Consider the following 12,336-nt stretch of genomic DNA (forward strand, 5'->3'; position numbering starts at 1 on the left):
TGAACGCATTTATACAGATAATTTTCAATTTTCAACCACAATTGAGCCCCTGTTGATAAGTTAGTTTTGTCCCGTTTTATGACCTTTCTTGCCATAGTTGTTAAGTGAATTACTGCAATTGTTAAATTGTGTCTTCCCTAAGACACAGCAGGAATGACTGGTCCAAAGTCCCCTGTGAGTTTTGTGCCTAAGACATAATTAGAACTCAGATCTTGTGGTGTCTAGTCCAGGACATGTGAGTTCTGGTCCCACCGTAGCCATGAAAGACGACTGGATGACTTTGGGCCAAATCCTCAGAGACTCTGAGTGCTAGTCCTGCGTTAGGCATGAAAGCCTGCTGGGTGACTTTGGGCCAGTTGCTCTCTCTTACTCCAATCCACCTCACAGGGTTGTTGTTGTGGGGAAAATAGGAGGAGGAAGGAGTATTAGGTATGTTTGCTGCCTTGAGTTACTTATAAAAATAGGTAAAGTGGGATAAAAAATATTTTTTTTAAAATTGTTGCATCAGCTGATCTGGAATGCAGTGGCTGATGTGCAAATCTAGGTTTTCCTATGCTATAATGGCACCTACCAAAAAATCAGTGAGAAAGGGGTCATTCTCTTGGAGGGTTCCCCTCCTAGAAAGTGCACCCCCCTCCCCAGGCAGTTTTCTGCTCCAAACTTATCTCTTCTAAAAGGTTACCAGGACAGATTATGGAGTCCCTGGTGCCTATATTTGCTGTAGTCATATTAAGGCTGTAATGTAATTGCATTTGTTAGGGTTACTGTATGTATTATTAATATCTGCAAACCATCTAGAGTGCATTAGGTTTGAGGCAGTAGATAAAGGGCACGTATAAGCAAGTATGAATAAATAATACTCTGACCCCTGTGGTCTGATTTGCACAAGATGTTCAGACAATGTTGGGAATCACAAGCCGCACAAAACCTCTTTTACAATGTGATGCTTCCTAACCCCGTGTCTTTCAGCAACTCTGGCTGCCTTGCAAAACCGACTCTTTCAAAATGCATATTTCTTTATACATTTATAGCACCAACTCAGTAATGTAAAATAAGGAAGAGATTAATTGTTACAAGTGGTTGTATGTTATAGTATGCATGGCAAAATAACTGCCAGGAAAGTCATGCCGTGTTCAATTGTTTTTAATGTTTATTCAATTAAACTTTTCTTTAAAAAATATCATACTTCTTGCATTGGAGCTGTGTACTGGATGGGGAGCATCGAAGGTAAAAGGCTGCTTAGGTGGGACAAAGCTTTCCCCTTCCTCAAACAATGAACGGTTGCAGGAACTGGGCTTGGCTAGTCTAGTGAAGAGAAGGACCGGGGGAGATATGTTAGCAATTTCCCAGTATTTGAGGGGCTGCTACAGAGAGGAAGAGGTCAAGCTATTCTCCAAAGCACCTCAAAGCCAGACAAGGAATAATGGATGGAAACTGAACAAGAAGAGATTCAACCTGGAAATAAGGATAAATTTTCAATGAGAGCAAACAACCAATGGAACAGCTTGTCTTTGGAAGTTGTGGGAGCTTCATCACTGGAAGCTTTCAAGAAGAGGCTGGATTGCCATCTGTCAGAAGTGGTGTAGGGTCTCCTGCTTGGACAGGGGGTTGGACTAGATTACCTACAAGGTCCCTTCCAACTTTGTTAATCTATTAAAACATTAATGTTAACCACTCTGTTCGATCTCCCCCACCCCCCATATTAACACTGAATTGTGGGTGACGTTTGAGAGGAGAACCAGCAGCACCTGGACCAGAATATGGTGAAGTACATTTATCAGTTAAACAAGAATAATTTGATGCCCCGTGACAAACACAGTGTTTTTTGCACACCATAGCTTATTGTGGCTGTATATTTTTCCGATTATTAATATCCAGGACACAGAGGTAGGCCCTGTGCTCCATCACTTAGCTTTGAAGACCACTCTATCTCCTGCACTGACATTTTACTGGCTCTTCTTGTCAACATAAATCAGAGCTTTGTCGTTATTCTGATATCACCTTTGGATGATTACAGTCTCAACAGAAGGAGTGCGTAAATCTCCCTGGCCATGGATGAAGTAGGTTATAAAGCACAGCAGTAATATATTTTTCATGGGACGTCCACATCTGGGCTCCTGGCTGTCCTGTAGATCACCCTCGGCAAAGGATCTTGGGTTCAAAGAACTGGGAAGGCAGCGTGGCAGTAGCTATTAGTGTAGATTGTTGTGCATTGTTCATTTTGTTATGAATTGGATAGAGGTAGGCTTACAACAGTTCGTTTAGTGACGTTTCGAAGTTACGGCACTGAAAAAAGTGACTTATGACCATTTTTCACACTTATGACCATTGTAGCATACCGTTTGACTGAACCGGTAGTAAAAATTGCTACAGGAACTGGTAGTAAAACAAAGCTCCGACAATCAGCTGAGCGGAGAAAGAAGAGAAAAGTGCAGGATCGGCCCCCTCACCTGCCCTGGCACTTTTCTGTTCTTTATCCTCTCATCTGATTGGCAAGGCAGAGCTGGTGTTTGGAAAGCTGCGTGTGCACGCACATTAGGTGTGCGCACCTGTGCAAAGTGTGTGATCACCGAACCAGTAGAGAAACTGGCAGAATCCCACCACTGTACAGAAGGGATTTTTGCCAGCTCCAGCAATAACTGTGCAAGGGATGATGTTCTCCAGCAATAGCAGGTCTTGGGTGTCCTCATGGCTAGTGCTAGATAGGCAGGTGGAATCTGTGGTCAGGGAGCCTTGACCAAGGCTAGCATGCCAGTTGCAGCCCTAACTGGTTCCAATTAGAACAGGGGTTTCCAACCTTGGCCACTTTAAGACTTGTGGACTTCAACTCCCAGAATTCCTCAGCCAGCAGAGCTGGCTGAGGAATTCTGGGAGTTGAAGTCCACAAGTCTTAAAGTGGCCAAGGTGGAGACCCTGAATTAGAAAACTCTTGAACTATAGGGCAACTTATTCACTGATAAATTATGTGCCATTAATGTCAACTGTTAGTGATCACATAAATCCGTGATGGTGAACCTATGGCATGCGTGCCACAGGTGGCACGCAGAGCCATTTGTGCCAGCATGCAAGCTGCAGACAAACTTCCTCACTGCGCATGTGCGCACCTCACAACTGATTTTCTGCCAGTTTAAGGCCTTTTTCAGCCTCCCAAAGGCTTGAGGAAGGCTTCTGCGGGCTTCTACAAGCTTTTTAGGCCGAAATCTAGCCTCGTTTCGTCACATCCGGTATTTTTGTAAAAACAGGAAGTGATGAAACGGGGCTAGATTTCGGCCTACAAAGCTTGTAGAAGCTTGCAGAAGCCTTCCTCAAGCCTTTGGGAGGCTGAAAAAGGCCTTAAACTGGCCAAAAATCAGCTGTGAGGTGCAGTGCAGGTAAGGGGGCAGCGGGGGTGGGTGAGTGGGGATTGCGTGTGCATGTGTAGGGGACGTGGGGTGGCACACATTGCTTTCTGGGTGCTGGCACGCGAGCGCGAGCGTGCAAGCGCACGCACAACTTTTGGCACAGGAGCCCAAAAAGGTTAGCCACCAGTGACATAAATCATCTTTCAAGTCTTTCAATCCCAAATAACTGAGTCCATTCACTTTCCTCCTCCTCTTCCTCCTCCTCCTCCTTCTCCTCTACAATCATGTGTAGGAAATCACATGACCGCCACTGTGCTTTTCCAGCTCAGACTGACAAGATTAATCAGTTTCACACCTTGGGTTTTTGTATGCTGTGCAAAAAGTCCTGTGTATTTCCCACTGTGTATCTTCTTTCTCTCTTGTAATCCCTTCCTCTGCAATCTCTGCTCTGCTGAGGGGAGAGTCCAAGAAAAAACAAGCAATTTCTTGCAAATAATAATTTTTATTGAAGCTTAAAAAACAAAGATGAAAAACTAACATAAACTAAGAAAAACACAAAAAAGAATAAAGTGCGGGGGTGGGGGGAGGATGGGAGGGGAAAACAAAGGAAAACTAACAAGCAGCTTCTATCTGCACTCTCCTGTATGTCTGCTTACTCTCTTTAATCCCTTCTTCTTCAATCCCTCTGCTCTGCAAGAGAACAAAAGCAACAGGTTAGGCACAAGACAATACAAACTACTGTAATGTGACTGAGGGAGCATTGCAAAGGTCATAAATGTGAGCATAGGTTGTAAAGTTTTTTTTTTTTTCAGAAATGCTGTAACTTGGAATGGTTGCTATACATTCTTTCTGCATAGAATGATCTTTACAACTGGAATGTATCATCTATTAAAAACATAGGTTGAACCAACTGTGGGCTGAATAGAAGCTTCTAAATTCTACTATTTAAGGAAGCCTCAGCCTGCCCTTCGTACTAATACTAGAAACTCTTAATATCAACAGTGTTCTTTATTATGCCAGTACCTTTCCTACAAATAAAATAAAACCCTGAACCAACAATAAGCTGGTTTTTTTTTTTTTTTTTGGTTAGCTGTCTCTTTCCTTTGCAAGGTCATCAGACAGCTTCAGTTTGCTTGCTCTTTCTGTTGGGTAATTCATGATATCTCAAAGCAATCATGTATGTAAGAATAAAACGTATTATTTGTCCCTGAGATAAATTCCGCATAATGTATCCAAACCCTTTTTCTGTAATAAATCAATATTATTTATTATAAACAGCTGCTGGAATATACTTAAATAGGTATTCAGGAATGGCATGGAATGAGGAATTAGACTCATCAAGATGTGACAAGCATTCTGAGGTTGCAAATCGTTTGAGCATCCCTGCAAAAGTTGGGCACGAATCACTCCCACCACCCCAAATTGTAAAAGAAACATTCTTATATAATATTCACCCCCACCCCACCCCTCCCACTGGCTTCGGCTAAATGTCTTCTTCCCCTCCTTCCCCTCTAAAAGAAAAAAAAAAAAACAGAATTGCCTTTTTACCAGTTTACCAAAGCCATTCGTGTTTGACTTTATTCCTCATATATTTATTTGTTTAATATTTATCCCACCTTTGTTACTTTACAACTAAGTCAAGGCGGCAAACATATATACTGCTTCTTCCTCCCATTTTCCCCACAACACCTCTGTGAGGTGGGTTGGGCTGGGAGTGTGAATGGCTCAAAGTCACCCTGTCAACTTTCATTCCTAAAATGGGACTAGAACTCACGGACTCCTGGTGATTGGCCAAAATCCACCGGACTGACTTCCATGCTTAAGGCGGGACTAGAACTCCCAATCTTCTGGTGATTGGCCCAAAATCACCGAGTTAACTTTTATGCCTAAAGCAGGACTAGAACACTTGGTCTCTTCGTGATTGGCTCAAAGTCATCCAGTCAGCTTTCATGCCTAAGTGGGACTAGAACTCACAGTCACCTGATATCTTACTACTACATCAAACTGATCAGAGGCACCTTCTGTCTAAAACCTGCTTCAGCTCAAGTGGCAAAACATGTCCCTCTCCCTTTCTGCTTGGCCAAATGGAGGAAAGAGTGCAGAGAAGAGCAACCGGGATGATTAGGGGACTGGAGACTAAAACGTATGATAAACGGTTACAGGAACAGGGCTTGGCTAGTCTAGGGAAGAGAAGGACCAGGGGAGACATGATAACAGTCTTCCAATTTGTGAGGGGCTGCCCCAGAGAGGAAGGGGTGAAGCTATTTTCCAAAGCACCCAAAGGCCAGACAAGGAATAATGGATGGCAACTGAACAAGGAGAGATTCAACCCAAAAATAAGGAAAAACTTTCTGACAGTGAGAATAGAATAGAATGAAGGAAGGACCTTGGAGGTCTTCTAGTCCAGCCCGCTGCTCAAGCAAGAGAATTTATACTATTTGAGAGAATAGTGTGAACAATCAACCAATGGAGCAAAAGTTGCCTTTAGAACTGGTGGGAGCTCCATCACTGGAAACTTTCATGAAGAGACTGCATGGCCATCTGTCAGAAATGATGTAAGGTCTCCTGCTGGGCTGGGGGGTGGGTGGGTTGGACTAGATGACCTACAAGGTCCCAGAGGTGGTATTCAGCAGGTTCTGACCAGTTCTGGAGAACCGGTAGCGGAAATTTTGAGTAGTTCAGAGAACCAGCAATTACCACCTCCACCCCCATCTCTTCTCTGCCTCCCGCATCCCAGCTGATCGTCTGGGTCTTCTTTAGTTGCTCTGCCCAGGAGAACGGAGCTGGAAAGCAGGTTAGTGGGATGGGGAGGGAATGGGGGTTTTGCAGCATCCTTCTCCTGCCACGCCCACCAAGCCACGCCCACTGAACCAGTAGTTAAAAAAAATTGAATCCCACCACTGCAAGGTCCCCTCCAACTCTTGTTAATCTGTAAAATCTGTTAAGAGGATTGTGCAAGTGTTGTGTGATGGTGCATCTGAACCTTACCAAGATGACGGCACGGCCGTGAGGTTTATCTGAGCATCGTAGGGGTTGCTCCTGTGGGGAGGGCTGCATCTCTTTCAAGCAGGGAATGGAAGATGGCTGCCAGAGGGAGAGAGAGAGAGAGATGGGCTGAATCATTCGCCCCAGGGGTCATCCTTGACTGGATTCTAAGCTTAGTTAAGCACCTCCAAAGCCGTGTGACCACTTAGCGAAGGTCAGACTAGATGTCCTAATTAGCTCTGAGCTCAGAGCCAAATGGATGCTCGCAGGGAGTCAGGTTTTGTCCAAACAGATACCAAATACATGTGAGAGAGGGGGGAGGGGGAAGGGAGGGAGGAAAGGGAGAGAGAGAGAGAGGAGAGGGAGGGAGAAAGAAGGAGGGAGGGAGGGAGGGAGGAAAGGAGGGAGAGAGAGAGGAGGGAGAGAGAGAAGAAGGAGGAAGGAAGGAGGGAGGGAGAAGAGAAGGAGGGAGGGAGGGAGGGAGGGAGGGAGGGAGGGAGGAGAGAGAGAGAGAACTAATTTGTACAGTCCCTCCTCCTCCTCCTCCTCCTCCTCCTCCTCCTCCTCCTCCTCCTTTTTTTGCTGATAGATCTGGTACAAAGGAGACTTGCATTTTTTCACCAGAGAAGCTACCTGTGATAATGTCTTTGTTTAGATGGTTAATAAATTGGTCTTTTTTTTAAAAAAAAAGTCTCGACCAGATTGTGTTTTCTCTCACACTGTGGCAACCTTGAGTTAAGTATGAACCAGGGATTCTCTTCCAAAGAATGAAATTGCTCTGGTTTGAGCATTAAAGCAAGTCCCCGTCGCTTCATTCACCTCAATATATCAGCCACAGGCAACCTGCTATAAGAAGACCCGTAGTAGAAAAATACACCTCTTATTTTCCCTCTTCTCCAAGGGAAGGGTAGGCAAGTTGAAGTAATGGGAGCTCAATCAATCACAGGGACACGTTTTGCAGATTGTTCTCCAGTCGAGATCGGGTGATTTCTCCATTTTTCCCCCTCTATTAGCATTGGAATTATGTCTTCATTTTGAAAGTCAAACTCTTTGCCAATGCAGATATTCCAGGGTTGTCAATCCTCCAGCCCACACCTATAATATTTCCATTTTGTTCTTTATTTTGGCAATGCTGCATAATGCGCTGAAATAATGCTTCTCTGAATTTCCAGATTTACTTCGAATGGGATGGGGTATGTGCGGATTTATCCACATATTTATGTGTGGATAAATAAATGTGGCTAGCAGGCGTTTGCTTGTGGGAAAGGGATTTTGGGTCAGCTGCCATCCTGGCTGGCAAAATATCCAGCAACAAATCAATGTAAAGGGGGAAAAAATTGTCAGAGCTGAGCTCATGGGATGTCTATGAATTCACAAGAATTTATTTATTTATCAGATTGTTGTATCCTGCCTCTATTGCTTTCATAAGTAACTGAAGGCAGTGAACATATCTAATACTCGTTCTTTGTCCTATTTTCCCCACAACAACAACCCTGTGAGGTGGATTGGGCTGAGAGAGAGTGATTGGTCCAAAGTTATGCAGCTGGCTTTCATGTCTAATTCAGAACTAGAACTCACCATCTCCTGGTTTCTAAGCAACCACCAGGCCTAATAGCAGTAACTGTGAGAAGGATCTTGGTCTTAGTGGACAAGCAGCTAAACATGAGCCAGCAGTGTGTGGCAGCAGCCAAAAAAGCCAATGCAATCCTAAATTGCATTAACAGAGGGATACAATCAAGATCAAGTGAGGTACTAACACCACTCTATAAAGCCTTAGTAAGATCACATCTAGAGTAATACATCTAGTTTTGATCACACAATATAAAAAAGATGTTGGGACTCTAGAAAGAGTGTGGAGAAGACCAACCAGGATGATTAGGAGATTGGAGACTACAACATATGAAGAACGGTTGCAGGAATTGGGCATGGCTAGTCTAGTGAAGAGAAGGACCAGGGGAGACATGATAGCAGCCTTCCAATATTTGAGGGGCTGCCACAGAGAGGAAGAGGTCAAGCTATTTTCTAAAGCTCCTGTAGGCCAGACAAGGAATAATGGATGGAAACTGAACAAGGAGAGATTCAACCTGGAAATAAGGAGAAACTTTCTGACGGTGAGGACAATCAACCAATGGAACAGAAGTTGCCCTCGGAAGTTGTGGGAGCACCATCACTTGAGACTTTCAAGAAGAGATTGGACTCCCATCTGTCAGAAATGGTGTAGGATCTGCTTGAACGGGAGGTTGGACTAGATGACCTACAAGGTCCCTTCCACCTCTGATTATCTGTTATCTGTTATTTTAACCACTACCCCAAACTGGTTGGGACTGGGACACTGGCTTCTTCAGGAGGGATTCTCTCTACTGCCCTGATGCCCTAATTCTCCATACTGCTTTATTGCATGATGTCATGCCCAAAGAGAGTATGCACCAATATTTAATTTCAGAGGAATTTGCACTGGTTTACTCATGAGGAGCAAAGTAACAGATTAGCAAAATGGGGAAGAAGAATGCAGTAATGTCCACAGAACAAGGTAGCGGGAAATAGGACCCAGGATAGCAATGTAAAGATAATTAAAGATACTTCCACTCAGATCATGTCCCATAAAATATAAATAAGACTCTATCTTCATTTAGCAATTCCTAGACTGTTATATGTTTCCCAGAGCTGGAAACTGTGCTTTTCCTAACTGGCTTTGTGCCACAGGTTCTCCCATGGGATGAAAAAGTATGGATTAAAGACAAAATGGAACTGTTTTTTTTTTGCTCAAAGCCTATCTGAAAGGGGATTTTTTTTCTGCTCCTGGCTGGCTTTTCAGAAGTTGATTTTCCTGGGCTCTAGTAATGGTGGTTATAATCTCAATTAATGTGTTTTGGTTTGACTGGCAGATCAGATTTAAAGTTTATTACCTACAGGTGATTCTTGATTGATGGCCACAATTGAGCCCGAAATGTCTGTTGCTAAGTGTCACGGCTGTAAAGTGAGCCTTGCCTCATTTTATGACCTCTCTTGCCACAGTTGTTAAGTGAATGGCCGCAGTTGTAGTTCCCCACTAACTTTGCGGTCATTCAGTTAGTAACAGGATTGTTAAGTGAATCTGGCTTCCCGGTTAACCATGTTTGTGAGAAAGTCGCAAAAGCTGTTCACACAATCCTGGGACACTGCAACCGTTACATGCTAGTTGCCAAGTGTCCAAATTTAACTTAACAACTGCAGCGATTCACTTAACGTGGCAAGAAAAGTCATAAAATGGGGCAAAAAAACTCACTCAACAAATTTGTCATTCAGCAACATAAATCTTGGCCTCAATTGTGATCATAGGTTGTAACCTGTATAGAGCTGGGGTATCAAACTCAATTTCATTGAGAGCCGCATCAGGGTTGTGTTTGAGGGGGCGTGGCCAGGGTGGGCGTGGCCAGGCCGCCATCACTCATGTCAGGAGGGCCAAGCACTCTGCACAAGGCCCTCCTGAGCTCCATTTTTGCTGGTAGAGACATCACGGGCTGGTCCTTCGCCATTTCCAGGGTGGCCCCACAGGTCAGATCTAAGCAAGGATTCGGCCTGTGAGCCTTGAGTTTGACACCCTAGTATAGAGGCTTAGAAATAATGACTTATGTCTTGCAAGTCCGAGGGGTTCAACCCCCCCCCCCTGCCCAGTGGTGGGCTGTAACCGGTTTAACAATCGATTCGGTGAGTGCATTTGCGCGTAACATTTAAAAGCCGCCCATTTTAAGCTTAAAAACTTACCTTCTATGTCAGAGCTGGTGAGTAAAACAGCTGAGGCATGGCAATCCGTTGTTCCATGCGAATCAGCTGACCTAAAAACAGGGAAATATAGGGCAGGATGTCAGCTTTGGAAGCCATATTGAGACCAGATGCTCCCACGCTGCCACATTTTGAGCCTGGGAAAGCGGGAGGGGGGGGAATTTCTTGGAGTGTACGTAGTTAGACGTAATAACATTCTTTTTCTCATTCAAGGTCATGTTATTTTGTGCATAAGTGAGGGGAAGTCTCAAGTTGGGACGGTGATTGGGGCATGTGATGTGATGATGGGTGCAAGGGATGGATTTGTAGTTTTTACTTATTGCAAGGAAGCTTTCAGATTCAGGATTCCCCAGTTTGTGCCAGTTTACTATCCAGATAAAAAGAATTTTGAGAAGATTTCTGTCTCGGAGTTATTGGTTGGAGTGGAGGTTTTCTGGAACGCTGACAGAGGAAAGGGAAGGGACGGGTGGACGGGGCCAACTGCTCACTGGAACTACCGGTTCACTCAAACTGGTCCGAACCAGCAGCAGCCCACCACTGCACAACCCCACCCCCCCGCCCAAACAAAGGCTTTTGCCTATAGAAAGGTTTGGCCCGGAGAAGGAAACAGGAACGGTGAAACAAAACATAGGTGAACAGGTGAAACAAAAAGCCCTTCTCATAAATCTTGGGGACATTCAAATAGCTATTAATGTTTGTGGACATTTTAAGCGACGATTTCCTGATCGCACCAATCTATCTGTGGCTTTGCTATAAAGGAGGGTCATTTGGTTTAATGTATGTTTCAGTCTTCATTGCCTTTTAACTAGTTTTTAATCAGTAATTATTGCGGAGTTGGAATGGCGCGCCTCGTCTTTCGTGCCGCTCCCCGGAAGAGTGCCAGCCAATATGTCATGTCAATTAGCCTGCAGTGCCTGGGTTAGCAGGAAGCCCCGGTTCTCTTGCGCAGGGCAGTCAGATAAGCGTTCTCTGTCTGTCTGATCAATCTTAGGAGTGGGGGGGGGGATTTTCCCCCATTCCTCTGCGAATGTCTCTCGTTTCCCCCCAGGCATTTCAGGTCCAAAAAAGATCAGCTAGCTAATTTGAAAAAAAATGAGAGCAATACTATTCTATCTGAGTTTCCAACACAAATTAGGAAATCAACCCAAGATAGACGACACGGTTATGAGAATAATTTGGACTATTACCAACATTATCTTTTGAATGTTTCCCATGTAACTCTGACAGAGTTGTAGGACTAAATATTTTCCCTCTCCTTCTTGTGGAGGAAACATCAAACATGGCTTTGGAATCTTCCTTATGATTCTTGGCGTTAATTCTCACCACGACTGTTTCTCTGCTATCTTCACGGTCTTTAAGGTTTCCCTTACATGACACAAGGTAGGCTAGCTTGGGTTTGGCCTTCATCAAGCATGAACTAGGTCGACTTACAACCACAATTGAGTCCAAAATTTCGGTGGCTAAGTGGGATGTTTGTTAAGTGAATTTTGCCCCATTTTACGACTTTCCTTGTCGCATTTGTTAATGGACTCGCTGCAGTTGTTAAATCAGTAGCCCAGTTGTGAACTGAATCTGACTTTGCTTGTCAAAAGGTCACAAGAGGAGATCACATGACCCCGGGACCCTACAACTGTCATAAATACAAGTCAGTTGCCAAGCATCCGAATTTTGATCATGTGACCGTAGGGATTCTGTAATGGTCATAAGCGTGAAAAACAGTCATAAGTCACTTTTTTCAGTGCAATTGTAACTTTGAATGGTTACTAATTGGGCTGTTGTAAGTTGAGGACTACCTGTAGCCAGCTAGAATGAAGTGTCATAGGTGTTATAATGAATGAAATATTTCTTCATTTGTTGTTGTTGTTGTTAGTTGCGAAGTCATATCCGACCCATCGCGGGATAACATGGATAACATTCCTCCAGGCCTTCCTGTCCTCTACCATCTCCCGGAGTCCATTTAAGGTCACACCTACTACTTCAGCAACTCCATCCAGCCACCTCCTTCTCTGCCATCCCTTTTTTCTTCTTTTGCCCTCAATCATTCCCAGCATTAGGCTCTTCTCCAGGGAGTCCTTCCTTCTCATGAGCTGGGCAAAGTCTTTGAGTTTCATCTTCAGGATCTGGCCTTCTAAAGAGCAGTCAGGGTTGATCTCCTCCTGGACTGACCGGTTGGATGACCTTGCAGTTCAAGGGACTCGTCAAGGGAGTCTTCTCCAGCACCAGAGTTCAAAGGCCTCCGTTCTTTGGC

At 44.3% G+C, this 12,336-nt stretch overlaps 1 long non-coding RNA gene across 1 annotated transcript; it reads right to left on the reverse strand.

The window, feature by feature from the left end:
- Positions 1-3,926: 3,926 nt before the first annotated feature.
- Positions 3,927-10,371, reverse strand: LOC148132675 (uncharacterized). Its single transcript, XR_015746856.1, has 3 exons — positions 10,071-10,371; positions 6,330-6,425; positions 3,927-4,031 (listed from the first exon to the last, which is right to left on the reverse strand). It is a non-coding gene; the product is annotated as an uncharacterized LOC148132675 (long non-coding RNA).
- Positions 10,372-12,336: the final 1,965 nt, after the last annotated feature.

Source organism: Notechis scutatus, chromosome 1 (assembly GCF_049901735.1).
Source record: "Notechis scutatus isolate UNSWTSFEM ecotype Mainland chromosome 1, rNotScu1.2, whole genome shotgun sequence".
Taxonomy (NCBI): domain Eukaryota; kingdom Metazoa; phylum Chordata; class Lepidosauria; order Squamata; family Elapidae; genus Notechis; species Notechis scutatus.